The sequence below is a fragment of the Sarcophilus harrisii genome, chromosome 1, assembly GCF_902635505.1.
Source record: "Sarcophilus harrisii chromosome 1, mSarHar1.11, whole genome shotgun sequence".
Classification (NCBI taxonomy): domain Eukaryota; kingdom Metazoa; phylum Chordata; class Mammalia; order Dasyuromorphia; family Dasyuridae; genus Sarcophilus; species Sarcophilus harrisii.
In genome coordinates this window covers 420,324,696-420,348,295 of record NC_045426.1, presented here as the reverse complement: position 1 = coordinate 420,348,295, position 23,600 = coordinate 420,324,696, and positions in this window count along the sequence as shown.

The window sequence follows — 23,600 nt, the reverse complement described above, 5'->3', positions numbered from 1 at the left end:
CTCTCATGCCTCCTCAAGACTGGCCCAGAATAAAGAATCTAGAACTCCTCCTCCTCTTCCTCCTCCTCCTCCTCCTCCTCCTCCTCCTCCTCCTCCTCTTCCTCCTCCTCTTCTTCTCTTCTTCTTCTTCTCTTCTTCTTCTTCTTCTTCTTCTTCTTCTTCTTCTTCTTCTTCTTCTTCTTCTTCTTCTTCTTCTATTTCTTCTTCTTCTTCTTTTCTATTTCTTCTTCTTCTTCTTCTATTTCTTCTTCTTTTTTATAGCTTTTTATTTACAAGATATATGGTAATTTTTCAGCATTTAATTGCAAAACCTTTTGTTCCAATTTTTCCCCTCCTTCCCCCCCCCCTCCCCACATGGCAGGTTGACCAATACATGTTAAATATGTTAAAGTATATGTTAAATACAATATATGTATACATGTCTAGACTTTATTCTTGACCATTCTCATGGTGTCTACTCTGCTGACACTAAGACCCTCCCTCCAGAAAGCTAGCTGGGACATTATACAATCCCAAGAGATTTTATCTCAAATAGCAAGTCTCATTAATCAAAGATTCAGGTGAATTTAGCTCTCAAAGATCACATACCCTAAATAAGTATTGCCTACAATCTTATATTAATAACAGTAAGTGATTCATCCTATAAAATTCTTGAGTCAGAAATTTCAGTGAAATCCACATGAAAATTTTGGAAGGGTCTTAGTGAGATTTCCCTTCCTCCATATATTTGTTCCCTCAGGACCTTTTTGTCAACCTTCTGACATATCAAACATCTTTCTGTGATTTGTTTTGCTACTGTATAAATCCCAATACACCCCAAACTGTTAAAGAATCATATCACATAGAGCCTGGGTTCCCCAAAGACTTCCCCTATGGAGAATTCCCACCAATTTTCTTGTTATTCCTTTGCTTAACATTCTTTCTCCCATCTGAGAATACCCACCATCCTTTCACAGTTTTAATAGCCCCTAATTTAGACAACTCTTGTGTTTCTCTTTGATTAAAGATAGGGATCACTTTGGGATTATCTATTTGAGGTACTAAGACTAACATAGTTTTTTTTTTCCTGTTGCTTAGCCCAACTTGTCTTGCTGCATTGCTTGCAATCTAATTCTCCTTGCTTCTAATGAGCTTCTCTTTGGGTCCATTTTGATGTGTACCATATTATTTCTGATGATAAAAGTAAATTTTCTAACACTTGTTTTACTAGTTCACCATGAGCCAAATCCTTTCTCTTATTATATATGAGGCCCCATTCCTCCCAAATTTTTCTAAAAGTATGTATTCCCCCACAAGCATATTTGGAATATATATATGCTATATATATATATATATATATATATATATATATATATATATATATATTATAAATATATGTATGTATGTATGTATTTATAAATTTTTATATATATGTACATATATAAAACCAATCATATATATAACCACATATATATATATATATATATATATATATATAGCCAATCTTTCCCATTTCTGATTGCATAACCATTCCTTTTCTTTCCTTCAAACACTAGTGAAGACCCATCTATAAATAATCACTCTCCAGGTTCAAAAGGAATACCATTCAAATCTTATCCAACTTTGGTTTGGGAAGTCTATAACATTCAACTATGTTAAGATTCTGCCTGATGATTAATTTTTTCTGTAGGAAGGTAACTGGATTGGCACAATTCTCAGTTTTTAAAACCAAGTCATCTTTTTCCAGCAATAATAATAACTGATTTAAAACCCCCAAGGCAGTTCCTTTATCTACAGTTATAAACATATGGAAAGTTTTGTTAAGAGTAGGCAGGTCCAATACTGGGGATGTAATCAAAGCCTGTTTTACCTATGGAAACATTTCCTTCTTCTCTTGAAACCATTCTAACTGCTCTGGTTCATCCTCTAATAGTTGATCAATAATTAGCTGCAGCCCTTTCCTTCTTTCCATCGAGATAGGATATTATCAAATTAAAAATTTCCATTGGATCAACCTTTATCCGCCCCACCATTCCCTTCTCCTACCTAAGCTTCTGGTCTAATGTCTTTATAATTTAAGTATTTAACAAATATAGTCTAACAACCAATTGTTCCCTGTACCACTTTTATCTCTAGACTTAATTTAAGAATTAAGCCTCTTCCCAATAGTTTTATTCTTGTTTCTGGGACAAATAAAAACTTGACAGTTTGTTTACACCAAATAGTCTGTCATTATCAAAATTATGAGTTGTAATGTTCTGGCTAGCTTTCTGGAGGTCCTCTAGAACAGCCTTAGTTTCAGCAGAATAGACATCTTGATAATGATCAGTAATAGTCTAGATTCTTTATTATAGCCCAGTTTTGATCTTAATGCAGGAGGCATGGGAACCACCACAAGGATGGTCAAAGATAGAATGTCTATCTTCCAGTCCTTCTTAGCCCTTATATACCTTATTATAATTATATCATTACAGCATATTGATTATGTGTGAATTTGGAGAACCATTACATCATCATACTTAGTACTAAATATATATGTGTACTAGAGAGTCATTATCCTATCAATTCCACTGAGTTAACATCTTGTTTCAAATATGCTTCTACAGAGGTCCAGCCCCCCATAATTAGTCTCTATTAATCCATATTTGGGTGCAATTTATTCTGTAATGACACATGTTCCTATATGCCAAAATTTCTTACTTTATTTCTTTGTTAAAGATAAAAAGGCACAACAAATCTTAAGATTAATATTCTAAATAATTTTGCACCAAATTTTACAAAATTTACACCACATATCTCACAGGGCTGACAAAATATACATTATATTTCTTACAATTTTTACAATTTACCCAACATACGATTTTGAAAGTAACATGGCCTAATTAGGAGATACAAATATGCTATCTCTTTAGCTAAGTTACCAAAGAACTTTGTTTCAATAATCCTGCCAATTTTTTAAACTTAACATCAAATCAAATACAGTTTTAAACTTCTCGTAGCAATACTTTAATATTAATACACACATATTTCTGAAATCTTATACCAGAACAAACCAGTTCATAATACATAGCCTCACAATTTAAGGTAGCAGAAAACTTCCCATTCAAGTCCTTCTACAGAGCTTTAAGAAATTGGCAGACTTTAAGACCCTTGGGGAAGATGGTTGAAGAAATTTGGACCCAGGCTTCTGGCTATAAGTCTGAAACCCAGGGACTGGTCCACTCTCCATGACAAAAATGACAAGGAGCCACATCAAAGATGTTTGGGGCACCAGCACATCTCCCAGAGAGGGATGTTTTTGTTTCATTTTTCCCTTTTGCAGTTTCTCCAAAAGCCTCAGGTTTAGGTCCTCTGAAGGCTTTTTGTCATGTAAATTAGACCTACTTAAAAATTCAATAGACTAACTCCAATTATCTAACTGAGAGGTAGTGCTAAGTAACTTAATTATTAGTCTCAAAAACCTAAAAATCTGTTGAAATATTTTAACAGTTCTATAACATTAAATAATCATTTCTGCAGACCTAAATTGGCCAGTCTTACATCCACAGAAATATGTCATTTATTTATTTATTTATTTATTTTATATGACAGTTAAAAACTTTCCTTTTCTCAGAACTAATCCCAGGCTAATGTCCACAGAAATATGCCAGTTTTTGTTTGTTTGTTTGTTTGTTTTTTTTTTTTAATGTGGCAGTTAAAAACTTTTCCTTTCTCAGAACTAATCCTTCTCTCTAGCTAAAAGCTATTTGCATAAGTCCAATTATGTACAAAACAAGTGCTTTAAATCTCAAATGGCCAGACCTTTTCTTTTACAATTCTGCTGACTGAGAAACACTGAAGACAAAATCTCAGGCTCACTCACACACACAAAAATATGTAAACACAAACTGTTTTTAAATTCCTCTTCCTTCTTTCTAATACAGAGTTATCTCTTCTCTTCTGGAACATCACTTCCTTACTCCTTCCTTGCACCTGTTCCTGGGACTGTCCTCCCAATCCCTTCCTGGGTATTCCACCCGTTTCTCTAGGCCTAGAACCCATTCCTCCCATGCCCAAATCCAACAAGTTTTGAAATAGCCCAAAGCTCTTTTTTCAAAACTTCTTCATGGATTTCTGCTAGATGGTTTGTGCAAGGCCAGTGCAGCCCAAAGTTACCTTCTTTGGCCCTCCACTAGAAAGGAACCCAACCAACAAAAAGTGTTTCTTACCTTTGTTCAATATATTGATAAGTCTAGATTTAGGGAACCAAAATGAGATTAGGGTTTCTGGTTGTCAGGGAGTTAAATGATAGGGTCTATTGGCAGGGTCGGGGTTCAGTAACCAAATGGAGAGGTTTGGCTGCCCTGCACCCCCTTAGAATTCGGTGCAAGGGTAAAGAGTTTTGGGGGAACTCTTTTCCATCTGCACAGAGATTGGCTGTAAAGGAATTTATAAACCCAAAAACCTAGATTGATAAAAGAAGTTTAATTATAGGAATTGGAAGTAAGTTTAGAAATCCTGACAGAGTGGCATAAAATCTTGTTCAGGAAATAGATGAGGATAAAGAGAGGATAACACTGAAATGAATATTATTCCAGTGGACAGACCTATGGAAAATGGAATTTTGCACTGAGAATGCAGTTCTCAGTGGACAGAAAGTCCTGGCAGCAAAGGGAGCTGCCAAGGTCCATCTGCAAAGAAATTTTGTTAATGGAAGCTATTCTATTGAGTGTCTTGGCGGGGGTTGGGACAGCCCAAGTTGGCTCATCGCTGGGTTTCACTTGAGCTGGAATTCAGTGAGTTTCTTCAATTCTATAGGATTGGAATTCCTTTGCTAGATAACACAATGGAATTGTCTTGTTTGCTTTAACCTCAGGCAGGGTCCTCACTGAGAAAGAGTTGAAGGAGATTTTCTCCTTCCAGGATTTTTATAGTTTAGGGCTCCCTTCTTCAATATGAGGTCTGCCTTTTGGATGCCTGATTGTTATGATTCTTCAGGCTACCTCAAGGCTTATGGTTCTAAGTCACAAATTCCAAAGGAACAGTGTTCAACCTCCGGGACTATTAAAATCAACAGGAGAGCTTTCCCAAGGGGTTTTACCCTTCTCCATTGGAGGTTTGTGAGTCAAGCCCCATGGCTGGGCACCAAGTGTTAGAAATATACTCTTGACACTGAAAATTAGCTATCAAAGAAAATTTATTAAAGAATCTTAAAGAACCATCTTAATGTTTCTCACCCAAAATGGGCTCTACTTCTCTTTGGGAATAGGGAATCCTGAGCACAGAAGTGGGGAAAAACATTTATACTTACTTGTTAGTTTGCACAGTCCCTCCCTTCAGAGAAGGGATTAGTTCTTTCCCTTCTGACTTGTACTCTTTTTGAAAAATCCACTACATATTTTCCCCTAAAAAAAAAAAATATATATATATATATATATATATATATATATATATATATATAAACATGTTCGCCTTCCCTCATCATACATGTCATGTTAAAAAATGGCAGAAAACTGTTCCTTTGGGGTGTGTTATTTAATTTTCAATTAGCCTATTAAGCAGGGACAATAAGTGATTTAGTCAAGCCAGGTGACTGACCCCAACTAATTTGGGATGGATGAACTACTACTTTAAGTTTGTGATTTTCTCAACATGGCAGGACTCTTTCTGATTGGCTGACTCCCCTGTGCCTTTCTAGCTCCCTAATTCCTTGTTTGCTCAATGATTCTATTGATTACTTAATTTTTCTATGGAATCTTAACCTTCCTTAACCTTTTACATTCTGAAAACCTCTTGGTCAGTTGTTATGGCCAGAACTCCAAACTCGAAATAAGGATTCTTACAAGGTGATAACTTAGTGGAATTGATGAGACAAGAGTTATCTAGTATAGCATGGTGCTTAATAGTTCTCTAGTTCAGTACATGTACTTAGTACTTAATATAGTTCTACAAGAATCACACTTATGATAAAGTAATTATAAGAGAGCATATAATAAGCTGGGAGCCTCAGCCAGATCAGAGCCAGAGAAGACAGAGAATGCAAACTCTAGGGACCAAGGAGAGAGATTCTCTATCTTCATCAGCCTTGTGGTGGCTGGCCTGGCCTCTTGCACTTCTCCACTGAAACCAATACTCCGGAAGGCCTCTAAGAAAGCTAGCTGAAGCCCCAGGCAAGAAAAATTGACTTTTGAAATAAAGGATTCTCCTGGTGATTATTCTGTTGAAAGGAAGGCTGCTCCAAAAACCTCCAGAAAATCAAAAAGAACATTACAGTCAATGGTACCCACTATCCCACACTACCTCAAAGCTTGCAACATTGCGGAAATCCAACTTTTCAGCATTTCTCACAAAAAGTATGAAGAATAAGCAAGTGGTGGGAAAGTAAAGTCATTGAAGTTAGTGTCCTCCTTTTTTAGAACATAACAGAAAAGGAGAATGGTGAAATAAAATACTTTAAATAGGTAGTAGTAGCAAGGAAATTATATTGATTTGGGAGGGATGAGATGAAATTAGATAGATGACAAGTGGAGAGTTGTTCTTTGGAAAGGAAGAATATCTTTTTTTAACACTAGAGAAAAAGAGTAGCAAAGAAGCTGGATTCTATGGCACACTGCCTCTCAATTATGCAGAGGTGGAAAACATGTGATTTTGGTTAGAAACAAATGAGGAGCCAACTTTTATACATATTATTAAAATTAATAACAAGTACAGAATATTTAACTGCTAGATATTAAATCATGCTATATGCTCAATTTTATTGTCTCATTTCTGTTTAAATCTACATTGAGATCTATACACACATAGATATATATGTAGATACATAGTTTAATATATACTTCTAGATTTATATTTTGTTTTATTTTGTTTCTATCCTGACATAAAAAATAAGGCTGAGAATTGCCATGTTTGCTATAGTGATATATCTATATCTATATCTATATCTATATCTATATATATATCTATGGTGATAAATAGATGACTATAGCTTACATATGACTATAACCAGATCTAAAACTATATTATAAATTTGGTACTGACTAAGAAATAAGAGTTGTTTATCAGTGGAATATGTTAGATTCACAGGACAAAATAATCATTGATTATAGCAATCTAGTGTTTGACAAACCTAACTTTTGTCATAAGAATTCACTATTCGTGAAAATCTGCTGGGAAAATGGGAAACTAGTATGGTAGAACTAGGCATTGACCCACACCTAATACCATATACAAGATAAGATGGAAATGGGCTCATGATCTACATAAAGAATGATATTATAAACACATTAGGAGAACATAGGATAGTTTACCTCTCAGATCTGTGAAGGAAGAAGGAATTTGTGGCCAAAGAAAAATCATTATTGATCACTGAATACATAATTATGATTATATTAAGTTAAAAAGTTTTTATTCAAACAAAACTAATGCAGACAAGATTAGAAGGGAAGCAATAAACTGGGAAAACATTTTTTTTTTTTTACATTTAAAGGTTCTGATAAAGGCCTCATTTCTAAAATGCATAGAGATTTGACTCAGATTTCTAAGAATTCAAACCATTCTTCAATTAATAAGTGATCAAAGGATATAAACAGACAATTTTCAGATAAAGAAATTGAAACTATTTCTAGTCATATGAAAAAAGTGCCCTAAATGACTATTGCTCAGAAAAATGCAAATTATGATAACTTTGAGATATCACTACATACCTGTCAGATTGGCTAAGATGATAGGAAAAGAAAATGACAAATATTGGAGGATAGGTGAAAAAACTGGGACACTAATACATTGTTGGTAGAACAGATCCAATTATTCTGGAGAGCAATATAAAACTATGCTCAAAAAGTTATCAAATTCCCTTTACTTTAAAAAGATAAAAAAATAATTCATTTAAGAAGTCAGTTATTTGCCACTGATTAAGCATCTAATTTCCAACAATTAAAAACAACAACAAACATCACTCTTTAGTGAAAAGCAATCTAAATTAGGACACAATGAATAACCAAAAAAGTCAATGCTCCTCAATGTTTTTCTAGGACCTAAGCCCTAACCAAGTGTAGAGATAATTTAATAAAAGTAGGCAATGAAAAAAGCTACTTTAATCATTATAGATGTGAAAAGGAGCTGAGAGGGAAAACAGACTATTGCAGGAAAGAGAGAACACTGTACACTGGCAAATGTACATTTAGAGGTTGAGGTTTTAAAGTCAAGTCATTTAAACAAAAATATTTTGAATATCAGGCAATGTCTTGTGTGAATGTTTATAGGATATTCAACATCAGATGTACATAGGAAATTGAGAACATATGAGAAGATGAGAATAATGGTTATGTATAAAAAAATATAGTTAAGAATCTATTGAATGTGACCTCTGTGACCTTGAGCAAGTCATTATAGCTCTATTAACTTCTTTGTGTACAAAATAAAATGTAAGGCTAGATGGTCTCCAGGTTTCTTTGGCTATAAGATCAGATCTTATGAAGACAATGCAAATGCAATTACAACGTATGTACATATATATACATGTGTGTATATATATATATATATATATATATATATAGTTATAGTTATAGATGTAGTTATTATTGTTGTCTTTCCTTTGTTCTCCAAAAGGACCATGACCTAAGGGAGGTGATGCCATGACATGAAAGTGAATTGGATTTAAGTAAGGTCTCTTATCTCACCTTCCCTTCCAGAATTATCTGCGTCTAGTGGCAAGGTATAGATCAGGTTGACTAGGGAGGGTCTTCGATTACCATCTGTATGTATGTATATATGTATGTATGCATATATGCATGTGTACATAATGACTTTCTTTTTATTGTTTTTTTTTCTATTAAGAATTCAAACAAGATATGCCACATGCACATTAGAAATCCTTGTATGTGGAAATCTTATCTTAGTTGAAAGTTTCTGACTATTGAAGAAGACAAAGATTCTTGCAGTAAAAATAAAATTTTGTAACAGAATAAATTGAGGCACTAATAACATTCTCTGTTGAACACCTTAGGACATAGTATCCACAGGAAAAAGTTGCCTCATTATGGTTTCTCCTTCATTTATTTTCTGAAATGTATTTCCATATTTGTTGAATATGGTTTCAGATTATCAAACTCTTCTTTCACAATATCTTTTGATTTGCAAGTCTAGACTGACAGTATAAAGAAATGAAATGTGAATATTTCCCTAAATCCCTACAAAATAAGCCTCTGCTGCTAAATTATATTTTTAAAATGCAGAACTTTCACAATTTCTTTGCTGAACTTGGTATGTAGCATAGCTCCCCAGTTTTGATGACATTGCTATTTACATACTTTAAACTGCTATTATACTTTTCATTGCAACAACTTAAGTTCATCCAGCAACTTTCTTCCAAATGTATGAAAATGCTTTTTTCCAGCTCATTTATTTTTATAAAGCTTCTCTTAACAATAGGGGATAGGGGTATTTTGTATCATTTCTGTTTTATTCATGAAAAAATTGTAGTACTATAGTCATTAATTTGGAGCTAAAAAGGAACTTGGATATCATCTAATCAAATGTCATTTTTTAGTCATTAAGAAATTGAGAACCAAAGAATTAAACAATTTGTCCAAAATTACATAGCAATAAGTATCAGCACCAAAATTTAAATCCAGGCCTCTTGATCTCAATTTACTATTTTCCCCCACAAATACAGCTACTAGACATAGAGCTTAAGGAAAATTCTCAGCCCACAGTTCTTTCCAGAAATATTAACTATGATGTATTGTGATAAAATTTTGAGAAGCTGTATTTTATTGAACATGTATTGAATTTGATGACAAGAGATTTTCAATTTGTAAGAGTTTAGACATGTTGGACCTGATGATCTCAAAGAACCTTTCAACTCTTTAGAGATATAATTCTATGATTTATTGCATGTTAAAGTCCAATAGAATATAGATAAGGTAAGATAGCATTTTCAAAAAAAATCTAAGAAAGGGAAAGGGAAATCAGTTTATTGTTTGGTAAAACAATTTAGCATGAAATCTCATTCTCTTCAATACTAGTGTATATATATATATATATATATATATATATATATATATATATATATATTGTGTGTGTGTATATGTATGTATATATATATATATATATGTGTGTGTGTGTATGTATATATATATATATATATATATATATATATACATACACACACACACATATATCTCTAGATATTCTGTCCAAGGATATAGATTAAAACCCATTCTTGCCTATCTATTCTCTGTGACATTTTCTTGTGCCCTCTTATATACATGAATTAGGGTGTGCACTTTAAGATTCAAGGTGATAGAGATTTCTTCTTTTCTCTTCACTTATGGGGATACAAGTATAATACACTAAGTTTCCACAGCTTGTTCTTCCTTTTTACCCTACTCTTCTCTGAGAAAATGAAGGATAATTGAGGAGATAAATAAGGGTTATTTATGTGTCCCTGGACAAGAATTAAAATTGATTAATTATATGTAAGAGTAATTACACATTACATAATTACATTACATATTACATTACATATGCCACAGTCAGGAACATGTTTGACTACCAAAAAACAAAACAAAACAACAACAACAACAAAAAAAAAACTGTTGAGTTACCATTATAAAGATGATGACATGTAAACACATATGTTAAAATATATAATATTGCTACATATACATGCATTACTTATATACAAATATACCCACCATATTAAATAAGTGATGCATATTTACAAATATATAATACATATATATATATATATATATATATATATATATATATATATTTTGTTTGCAACACATTATTTGAATTTCTAACACTAATACTACATGGCTCCTTATGAAAAGATATGTTATAATATTAAAGTAAGAATGAACTATTTTCAAAGTAATCATTGTCAAAGAGTGATATAAATCCACTTTTGTGGGAAATATTACTTAATATTTATTTAATTGGTTCACCAAAAATGATTACAAGTCATCTTACATGCTACATTTTTTAGTCAGATTAACACATTTCTTGCACTTTTGAATATTTGCAAAATTATTTTTGAGGATTTGGTTATTGTCACACCTCATACTGATTAGTCTATAATTACCAATTATCTAATATTTTAAAAATCATTATTTCCACTTACAAGTCAATGTTTGTTGACATAGTTATATTCTAATTTTTCTACTAAAAGATTTTATTTTTCAAAGAAAGAAAATGTGTTTTTCTTGAAAGAACTTTTTAAATTTTTTATTCTACATTTTTGTTTTTTTAAATGCATACAAGAGAGTTTTCAACATTTACCTTTGCAAAGCCTTTTATTCCAAATTTTTCCCCTTCCTTTAATCCTCCCAAGCAACAAGAAATTCAACATAAATTAAGCATGTGGAATTTTTCTAATCATATTTTCATACTCATCATGCTGCACAAGAAAAAAATCAGATCAAAAGTGAAAAAGAAAACACAAGAAAAGAAAAAAAAAACACAAGCAAACAAACAATAGCAAAAATAGGTGAAAATATTATTTCTTGATACACATTCAGTCTCCATTGTTCTCTTTCTGGATGTCAGTCCACCACAGTTGATAATCACATAATTTTGTTGCTAGATACAATATTCCCTTGATTTTACTTATTTCACTTAGAATCAGTTCATGTAAGTCTTTCCTGACTTTTCTGAAGTCAGCTTACTCATCATTTCTTACTAAGCCATTCCCAAACTGTTAGGTGTCTACTACAAAATGGGTTATTACAACATTTATGATCTCTTTTGGATACTGATCCCATAGAGACACTGCTGGATCAAAAGTTATACACAGTTTTATAAAATTTTGAACATGAGATAACATTTTTTAAAAGATAGTTTGTGTAAAATGTTTTTCACAGTATCTGTCACATAGTTGACATGGTATAAATACTTATTCACTTTTATGCCCCATTCTATGCCATGTACAAGCCCCAAAGAAGTTTTAAAAGTGATAATTTAATCAAAAATTTTATATCAGAGAAGGAGAAATGCATAAATGTAATAGACAACAGCTAATTGTTTCTCCCTTTACAGAGGAAAATCATACACATTTTGAGCAAATACCTTGACAATTTGCTTGTCTTTCATCGTGGAACTGCAAAGGGTATTTCATAATGAATATGTCTTTGCTTATGACAGAAATTGCTATTTAATGTAAAATGAGATTTGTGAAATCATTGGCTGGTATGCCAGTAAGGAAGATTTGCTTCTAGTATCTTAGTCACCTATTTCTTCAGTCCTCTAAATTAAATTTATGGTATTTAACATATCCATCAATTTTTGTTGTTAATATGACTTTTTAAAAATCTCAAACTGCTACTAAAATCATTAGTAATAAGGAGATTATTGACTTTTCTATTTTGATATCTTACAATAAAGTATTAAATTGTATTTAAATATTCAAAAGAGCATTTTCTAGTATAAGAAAAATTTGACAGAATTATTAGATACAAATGCAAACTAAAATGTAAATAGATTTTTTTTTCTTCAATTTTTTTTGTCTTAACAACATAGATGTAGTTTTTAGAATTAAGTTGAAGCTGAAGATTTAGGACAATTTTGCTTATTGTTGTGTTCTAAGACAAAATATAATATGCATCCAGCTGTTGCTAGGCCACCAACCTTTCTGTCCTTTGTTTCTCTTCAGTCAAAGCAAATAATCAGTTTTGTAAAGCTTTGTTTATTTTGCTGCTTTCCCTCCTGTTTCTTGTTTTCTTCATTATTATTATTTGCCATTTTCCAAAATGAATTGATTATTATTCATAAGCCAGATGGACAACCATTGATCTTTCATGTCAACTAAAATGTAAAATTAAATCCCACTACTTTATATTTACCCACTTATTAGCATTTTATTTTTCCAGTTATATTTAAAAATATTTTTCAACATTCACATTTATGAGATTTTATTTCTATTTTTTTTCTTTCTCCTCTCACTGTTCTCCAAGACAGCTTGCAATCTGATATAGTTTATACACATATAATCATATTAAGTACGTTTCATTAGCCATGTTGCAAAAGAATAATCAGAACAAAGGAGAAAAAACAAAGAGAAAGGAGGCAACAAAACTGAATTCACGCTTCTGGGTTAAGAATGTAATTTAATTTGCATTCAGGCTCCATAATTCTTTCTCTGTATGTGGTTAGCATTTTCGATCATGAGTCTTTTGGAATTGTCTTAAATCATTACATTCTTGAGAAGAGCTAAATCTATCAAAGTTGTTCATCATAGAATGTTGCTACTGGTGTAAAGTGTTCACGGAGTTCTGCTCAATTCACTCAGCATTAGTTCATGTAAGTCTTTCCAGGGTTTTCTGAAATTCATCAACTCATAATTTCTTATAGAACAATAGTATTGCATTATATCCATATAATATAATTTGTCCAGTCATTCACTGATGGGCCTATACCCACTTTCCAATTATTTCTCAACACAAAGAAAACTGCTATAAATATTTTTGTACATGTGGGTCCTTTCCTCTCTTTTATATGATCTCTTTGGGATATAGAATGATTAACAGTATTGCTGGGTCAAATAATTTTATAACCCTTTAGTCATATTTCCAAATTGTATACCAGAATAGTTGGACCAGTTCACAACTCTATTAATAATGCATTATGTGTTCCAGTTTTCCCACATCCTCTTCAGCATTTCTCATGTTCCTTTTCTGTCATATTATCCAATTTAATATGTGTGAAGTGGTACCATAGAGTTGATTTAATTTGCATTTCTCTAATCAATAGAGGTTTAGAGTATTTTTTTCAGATGTCTATAGATAACTTGAGTTTTTTTATCTGAAAATTGTCTATTCATACCCTTTAACAATTTATCAGTTGGAAAATATCATATTCTTTTCAATTTCACTCAGTTCTCTCTGTCTCCATATATATAATATATAATATATATATATATATATACACATATGTATATATATATCAGAAATGAGGCTTTTATCAGAAACATTGCTGTAAAATTGTTTCCCAACTTTCTACTTTCCTCTTAATCTTTGTTAAATTAATTTTGTTTGTGCAAAAAACTATTAAATTTAATGCAATCAAAATTATCCATTTTGCATTTTATAATGTTCTCTATTTTTTTGTTTGGTCATCAATTCCTCCATTCTCCAAATACCCGATAAGTTAATTATCATTTACTTCCCCTAATTGTTTATAGTATCACCATTTTAGTCAATATCAGATACCATTTTGGCCTTCTCTTGGTATGTGGTGTAAGATGTTGGTCAATGCTTGACTTCTGATGTACTATTTTCCAATTTTTCTAGTAATTTTTGTCAAATACTGAGTTGTTATCCCAAGTAAGTTTGATCTTTGGTTTTATAAAATGGAAAATTACTATAGTCATTTGACTGCTATACCTTGGGTAACCAACTTATTTCACTCATCTCCTACTCAATTTCTTAGCCATTACCAACTGGCTTTGATCATTGTTGCTTTATAATATAGGTTTAGATATGGTACAGCTAGACTACCCTTCTTTCTGTTTTAAAAATTTCTTGATATTCTTGACCATTTGTCCTTATAGATGAATTTTGCTATTTTTTCTAAATCTATAAAATATTTTGTTAGTTTGATTAGTATGGCACTGAAAAAGTAAATTAATATGGCTAGCATTGCCAGTTTTATTATATTACCTCTGCCTTCTCATGAGCAATTAATGTTTTCCCTGTGATTTTGATTTGATTTTGTGTGGAAAAGAGTTTTGTAAATGTGTTTAGATAGTTCCTGGGTATGTCTTGTCGGGAAGACTTCCAAATATTACTTATAATTATTTTAAATGATATCCTTTTTTTATATATGTAGCTGCAGGATTTTGTTAGAAATATAAAAACAATTCCTGATGATTAATGTGAGTATATTTTGTATCTTGCAACTATGATAAAGCTGTCCATTAATTAAAGTACCTTTATAGTTGATTCTAAAAAAAAAATCTGACTTGGAAAGTTGAGAACATTTCATGTGGTACAGGAGGCAGAGCACAAAACTTTTTGTAGTGGGTTACAGGCCATTGTTCATTGGTACTTGGTTATTTACCTACTATGCTGAGGGAATCTCAACATACCTATTGTGTTTTTGTTTTCCAAAGCTGCCAGTTTGCCTTCTACCCCAACACTGGAGACTCCAATGTTCCATTGCTGTTGTAAGCCAAGAATGAGAATCTTGGTTGCTGATCTGAGCTATCACTAAAAACCTCATCCTGCCTTGCCTGGGCACTGTCTCAATCAAGCTGCCCTTCCCTGTTACACGAATTACATGGATCTTTTCTGAAGCCCTCTCAAGCTATCTGAAGCTAGACAATTGTTTCATTTCATCTGCGTAGGTTCTATCATTCCAGAATCTGTTCAGAGGTTTTACTTAATGTTGTTTCTAATGGAAACTGGAGACATCTCAAGCAAATTCCTGGCTTTTATGTTCTATCTGGATTTCATCTCTTATCTCTAGAATTATCCCTTATTTCTTCTGGCTTTTGAAGATAAACTCATTGAAATACATCTTCAATGACTCACTTTTCTCATTCTCATCTTAAATCTCTATAATCTGGCTTTAGACTTCATCATTCAATAATTCCGCAATATTATTCTAATATGAATTCTCTTTCTGTGTGAATCAGATACTTAAGACTTTGCTATATAAGTACATAATCTAAACTCTGATTAAGTTCTGATTAGAAATAAAATGCCTTTAGGCTAAGAACAATCTATTGACATGTAGGATATATCCATATTATACTATGAAGTCATAAATATATATATAATACTATGATATATAGGATAATTATATATTATAGTTTGATCCATCAAGGTAGATGATCCGGAACAATAGATAGAATGGTAGTGGATATTACAGATGTTGAATGTTAAATATATAGTTAAAATGTAAAAATAAAGCCTATCATTAATCTTCACAAGAACTCTTGGAATTAATGAGGAAAATTTGGTAGAGAACTATTAAATTGTTATGAGCCAGAACTTGAAACAAGGTGATAACTCAAGGGAGATGTTAGAATCCTAGTGTTAACTCAATGGAATTGATACAGTGCTTATTGGTTCACACCTTGTAGCGAATCCTTACAAAGTGAGAAGTCAGTTGCCTAATTTAGCATGGTACTTAGAAAATTCTCTAACTCACTAATGTATTTAAATACTCATTGGAGTTCACAAGTATGGGAGATTCACAAAGTTAACTTTGTAAATTTGTGAATTCACATCTCCCTTAATCCCTCCCTCAAAGGAGGAGTCAACCTTTAAGAGATCATATACAAGAAGCTCTTGGAGATTCAGTCAGTTTAGTTAGTTTGGAAAATTGACAGATTGGGGAGCACTCTGGGAGGAAGCCCACAAGTCCACTCTCAGGGGTGGAGTCAGATTCATTCCATCTTTCACTTTGTGCTGGCTAGAGGCTGAAGAAAGCAGAGGCTTGGAGAAATAAACGTTTGGATTTTATCAGCTGACTGTATTTGAAGTGATTATTACTCTGAACTGAAACTAAGACTGCCTCCAGAAACCTCCCCAAGAAACCTGCTCCCACAGAGAACCATTATATTTTAAAGAAGAGAACACCACATTAAATGACTTGTGTAGGATAAAAAAGCTGGTGTGTATATGCAGATAATTAAAACAGTTCTTTCAAACATCAGGTCTACCATTCTATCTATTGTTCCACCCATCTACCTTGCATGGATCAAACCTCCCTTAACAACACAATCATCCTATGCTAGACTCACTCCAGTATTTTTTATATTTTTATGACTTTTTATGACTATGGAATATTAGTTATATCTCTAACAAGTCAAAGATTGTTTCTCTTCCAAAAGAAGCATTTCTTTAATGTTTATCAGAACTTATCATGTTTAGATATTAATAAATTACTAGTTTATGTAAGTATCTGGGATGACACAACAGAGGAAAGAAGACATTCACTATTAGAAGAGTATTGTGGAATTATTGAATGATGAATTCTAAAGCCAGATTATAGAGATTTAAGATGAGAATGAGAAAAAAGTGGAGTCCCATTTTGAAGATGTACTTTTTAATGAGTTTATCTTCAAAAGCCAGAAGAAATAAGGGATAATTCTAGAGATAAGAGATGAAATCCAGATAGAACATAAAAGCCAGGAATTTGCCTGAGATGTCTCCAGTTTCCATTAGAAATAACATTAAGTAAAACCTCTGAACAGAATCTGGAATGATAGAACCTACACAGATGAAATTAAACAATTATCTAGCTTCAGATAGCTTGAGAGGACTTCAGAAAAGGTCACTTTATAAATAAAGATTTATTTGTTGTTATTGTTTTTTTTTTATTTAACTGCCAGCAATCCACCAATATGCTTGGATTTCCAAAACTCCCCAACATTTATTATTTTTATATATTTTTCCAATCTAATGGATATAAGATGAAATCTCAAAATAGTTTTTATTTTGCATTTCTCTAATTACAAGTTATATGACAGTTTTCCCCCAATTTCCTTTAAGAAGACTCTGGAAAATGTGACTTTTATTAGAGTAACTTCCTGTCAATATTTTCCTCTTAATTATTCCCTTTTCATCTTAATTGTATTGGGTGCCTAAAGCAAATCATTTAGGCATTTTTGTATAATAAAGAAATTATCTTCTTTATTTTCTATGATCTTCTCTATCCTTGATTGGTCAAGAACTATTATTCACTGTTCTGATAAATTACCCTCTGCCTTATTACTAATTTTTTTTCATTACATGATTTTATTTAATATATAGAACATGTATGCCTTTGGAATCCATTTCTAAATAAGATATATAAAATGAGAGTTATTTGTTTAAAGGTCTAAAAAATAATTTCTTTTCTCCTACTATCCAATTTTGTTAACACTTTTTTTTTAAACCAGGGAGTGAATTTTTATTCTAGTCAATGGCATTTTTATGTTAATGGAGCAAAATACTTTTGTAAACTAGGCTCTGTTTCTTTAAATTTGTGAGTACTTTTTTTTTTTCATTTCGATTCGGATAGTTTTTCTTCTTTCCTTTTGTTGCTCAAATTAGGAAATGATTTATCCATATTTAAAGAAAATCTTGCCATTTTTTTATTGATTAAATGAAGTTCTACTGAATTGTTTTCAATTTTATTAACTCATTTGATTTTGTTGATTCTATTTTAATGTTTTGCATATTTTTGGTTGTCTTTCTATATATATATCTGTGTGTTTTGTGTGTGTGTGTGTGTGTGTGTGTGTATTACATTTGCAAGTAAACATTCATTTTTGTAAGATTAGGTAATCCAAACATTTCTTCATCCCTCCTTTCCCTAGCACCTCCCCATGACTGCAAGTAATCTGATATGTTAACCACAATCATATTAAACATATTACCATATAATTCATGTTGTAAAATAAAAGAATAACAGAATAAAAGTGAAATTCTAGGAGAAAGAAAAACAAGCAGATTGAAAAAAGTATGTTTTGATCTGTATTTTGTCTCCACAGATATTTCTCTGGATATGGTTGGCATTTCTGTCTTGAGTGAATTGAAATTGTCTTGGATTACTGTATTGCTCAGAAGAACTAAGTGTATCAGAATTATTTATCACACAATGTTGCTGTTACCATGTATAATATCCTCCTAGTTGTCTTCACCTCACTCAGTGTCAGTTCATGCCACATTTTCAGATTGTTCTGATTGTAGCCTGCTTATTATTTCTAATAGAACAATAGAGTTCCAGATTTATTGTATTTTATATAGCAAAACTTGTTCTGTCATTCCCAAATTCAATAACATCTCCTCAATTTCTAATTTCTTGCCATCACAAAGAAAGATGATACAAATATTTTTTATGTATATAAGTAATTTAACCTTTTTTATTATCTCTTTGGTATACAGACTTAGTGGAAGCACTGGATCAAATGTGATATTCACAGTTTGATTGCCCATTGGGCATAGTTCCAAATTGCTCTCCAGAATGGTTTCATCAATTTACAACTCCACCAGCAGTGCATTAATATTCCAAATTGACCTCATTGTTTCCCACATCTATCATTCTTATTTTTAGCCACATAATACAAAGAGATAGGTATGTGCTGGTACATTAAAGTGATTTTAATTTGCATTTCTCTAATCAATAGAGGTTTACAATATTTTTTTCAGATGACTATAGACAGCTTTATTTTTAAATCTGAAAAATATTAGTACATGTTATTTGAACATTTACCAATTAGAGAATGACTAGTATTCTCATGAATTTGACTCAATTCTCTATCTCTTTGATAAATGAGACCTATCTGTAACCCAAGGAAATAGTAAAGCAGAAAAAAGGACTCACATGTTTAAAAATATTTGTAGCAGCTCTTTTAGTGATAGCGAAGAATTGGAAAATAAGTAGATGTCCTTCATTTGGGGAATGGCTGAACAAGTTGTTGTACCTGAAGGAAATGGAGTGTTTTATTGTTTTATAAAAAGTGAAAAAGCTGATTTCAGAAAGGCCTGGAAAGATTTACATGAACTGATGCTGAGTGAAGCAAGCAGTATCAGGAATACAGTGTACACATTAACATCAAGAATGTGTGATGATCAACTATGAAAGATTGGTTTCTTCTCAGTAGTTCAGTGATCCAAAGCTATCCCAATAGACTTTGGACAGACAATGGCATCTACATTCAGAAAAAGAGCTTAGGAGACTGAATGGAAATCAACACATGCTATGTTGACTTCTTTTTTTTTTTTTTTTTCTGTTTTTTTAATCTCTCCCTGTTGGAATCTTTACAAATTGTTAAGCCATTAGAATTGATAGAGACAATAATTATCTAAGTTAGCGTGGTTCAATATGATTGATTTGATCTTAGAAGGAGATATTTTGGGCCAGAACTTGAAACAAGGTACTAAGTACAACTGATAAAACGATGCTTGTGTTCACACCTTTAGAGAGCTCATAGAAGCAAGAAATAATTAAGTACTCATTGGAGTTCACATGTTTGGGAGATTTCAGGGTTTAGAAAGAGATATCAGAATTCACACATCCCTTGAAGTTCTTAGGGCCAGAGAGCATGCTGGGAGATATCCCACAATCCCTCTATCAGAGAAGCAGTGTAAATACAGCTCCAGTGAGCCACTCAGAAGAATTTCTCCAGAACATTGACTGGGGTCGGAGAGGAGCACTCTGGGAGGAAGCCCACAAGCCCTATCTTCGAGGCAAGAGAGATTCATTGCATCTTCCAAATTGGTGCTGGCTGGATGCTGAAGAAAGCAGAGGCAGAAGCCAAGGACAAAGCTGCAAGAGCTCTTGGAACCAAACAGAGAGATACGCCTGAGCTAACTAGGCTAATTTGAAGGACACAATAAAAGATCTGAACTTTTATTAGCTGCCTATGATTTTGGAGTAATTATTTACTTTCGACTGAAAATAAGGCTGCCTCCAGAAAACCTCCCTGAGAAACCTGCTTTCTCCCAGAGAGAACTATTATTTTATTTTAAAAGAAAAAAAAAAACACATCTTCCAGTGTTTTTCCCATTCACTCTGAGTTTTCTCTTCCATCATGATCCATAAAGCAATGTATATTAAAAATAAATAAATTTACTAGGAAAAAAAGATAAATGAGACCTGTAAAAATTGCTTCCCAAGTTTTTGTTTATTTCTAATCTTGGCTACAAAAGATTAGTTTGTGCAAAAGTTCTTTTTTAAATTTAATGCAATCAAAATTCTCCATTTTTCATTACATATTCTTTTCTATTTCTTGTTTGATCAAAAATTTATTCCTTCTCCAAAGATTAATTATCTCTTGCTCTAGAATTTTGTTTATGTTATCACAAATCATGATTAAATAATGAGCCCATTTCAATCTTATCTTTCTTTGGGGAATGGGATATTGTCTATGTTTAGTTCCTACATTCTACTTTCCAGTTTTCCCAGGAGTTTTTGGTCAACTGCTGAGTTCTCCTAGAAGCTGTAATCTTTGGGCCTATCAAACAGTGGATTACTAGAGTCATTGACTACTCTGCCTGTGTCCACTATAGCCACTATTTAACCTATTCCACTAATGAACTGTTCTATTTCTTAGCAAGTATCAAATGATATGGTTATTGTTGCATTATAATATAATTCTACATCTGGTATTGCTAAGCCTTTTTCCTTGGCATTTTGTCATTAATTCCCTTGGTATTCTTGACTTTTTGTTCTTCCAGATGAATTTTATTATTTTTTCTAGCTATACAAAATAATATTGTTATGGCCCTTACTAAGTAATTAATTTAGTTAAAGTCGTCATTTCTATTATATTAGATTGTCTTATCCACAAGGAAATTATATTTTCCAATTATATATACCTAACTTTGTGTTTTGTAATTTTGTTCATCAAGTTCTTGACTTGTCTTGCAGGCAGAAACCCATATTGTCTATTGTTATTTAAAATATAATTTCTCATTATATCTTTTACTGCTCAGATTTGTTGTTTTCATATTGAAATGATTATTTTTCTGTTTATATTATTTTCTGCAACTTTGTTTAAATTGTTAATTCTTTCAAGTAATTTTTAGGTGATTCTCTAGATAGATCATCATTATCATCTGTGGAGAATAATAGTTTAGTTTCTTATTTCATACTTTAACTTCTTTAATTTCTTTTTCTTTTCTTATTGATAAAGGGAACTTTTCTAATACAATATTGAACAACAGGAGCGATAATGGGCATTCTTATTTCACCCCAATCTTATTGGGAATACTTTTAATTTATTCCCATTATGTATGTTTGCTGAGATAAAGGCTACTTACTATTTTAAGGAAAACTATTTAATCCTATGCTCTTTTATTTTTTATTTTTTAATAGAATAGGTACTGCATATTGTCAAAGGCTTTTTTGTATCTAATATAATTTTTTTTTCTAACCAACTGACTGTGTATGGTATTCTCTCTTGCTTCAAACAATTCTACATCCTTTCCTTATTTCCCTGTTTCGTGCCTTTTCATGTGCTGTAATTTATGGTATTCTTCCTTCCCTTTTGTCTTCTTCCAGTTCAATTATTTTATTCACTTCTTAATTATTTTAAATTATTACTTCAAAGTCAACATGTACTTACATTCTGTATTTCTTTATATTACTTCTAACTTCCCTAATAGAGATTCAGTTATCAAGAGTTACAAGTATCATCTTCCCATATAGAAATGTAAGCTGTTTAATCTTATTGAATCACTTTTTCTTCCTTTGTTGTTTACTTTTTCACTGGATTCACTGGGAAAAAGTACTGTTTACTTTTTACTGGATAGTTGATTCTTATTTGTAATTCAAGCTTTTTTGTTTTCTGGAATATCACATTCCAGATTCTCCAGTCCTTTAATGTAGAGGCTGCAAAGTCCTACGTAATCAGTATTGTGGCTGCTTGGTAATTGAATTGTTTCTTGCTGCCTGCAGTATTCTCTCTCCATCTTTTTTTTTTGGGGGGCTCTGTTACTCTATTTAGAGACTTGGTTTCTCAGAGAAATTTGGAAGAGTTCAGAAACTTCTTGGGTTTCTAATGTTGGGTATTGCATTGGGGGAAATACAAAGATAGAGGGGAAAGTTGTTAACCCAACTTATTCCTTGAGCAAGTAATTTACACTCAAAGGAGGAATATAGGAAACATATGTTTCCTGAATTTCCATTTTATCTAAATTGATTACATTAAAAATAAAGAGATCAAAATAGATTTAAAATTGGGGGGACATTAAATTGAAAAGAGATATCAATTAAAAATTTAACATGGTAAGGAGGAATTTAAAAGCAATGATAGATTTAGAAAATCATCAGTCATAATCAAAACAAACTCACAAATTTTTGTTTTTGTTGCTTCTTTTTTTATTTATTGATTTTCAAGAAATATATTTGAACCATTAATATTCACATAGAGTGAAAATAAGGTGTAAAAGCACAGTTAAATATGCCTTGGATAAAGAAACACAAACACACACACACACACAAACAGAAGATGCACATTGGATTTCATACAATGAAATAATAAAAAAAAATTCAAAGAGTGCTAAGACAGAAAATACTGTTGCTCAAAGATAAGACAATTAATTTATTTCCAGTACTCATATGCCAAATAATATAGCTTCAAGGTACTTGAATAAATGGATTACAAGAAAATATTGACAGTAAAACTATAATTGAGTTGCTCTCAACTTAATCTCTCTCAACCCAAGATAGAATCAAAAAGGTAAAAATTGTCTAAATATAATTATAGAAGTATGAGATATGATGAATCTCTAAGTATTAAATAGAAGGGGAAATGGATGAATATAAAACTTTCTACATTGTGTGATACTTTATCATAAATCAATCATGTCTTAAGACATAAAAATACCACAATCAAAAGCAGAAAAGGATATAAATACATTTATTAGTGATCACCATGAAATAAAAATTTTAATAAGTATAAGACCATTTGTGGGTAAAGTTTTTAAAATGACCTAGGAACTAAATATCTTTAAAAAAATACCCCAAAGTAATATAAAAAATAAGTGACTTAAAAGAACAAAAGTGAGAAATAATAGATAATTATAATAAAATATAGCAATAAAACAACATACTTTTTGAGATGCACTCAAAACAATCTATAGGGAGAAATTTATACATCTAAATATTTTATTAATTAAGCATATTTAAACTTAAAGTTATTT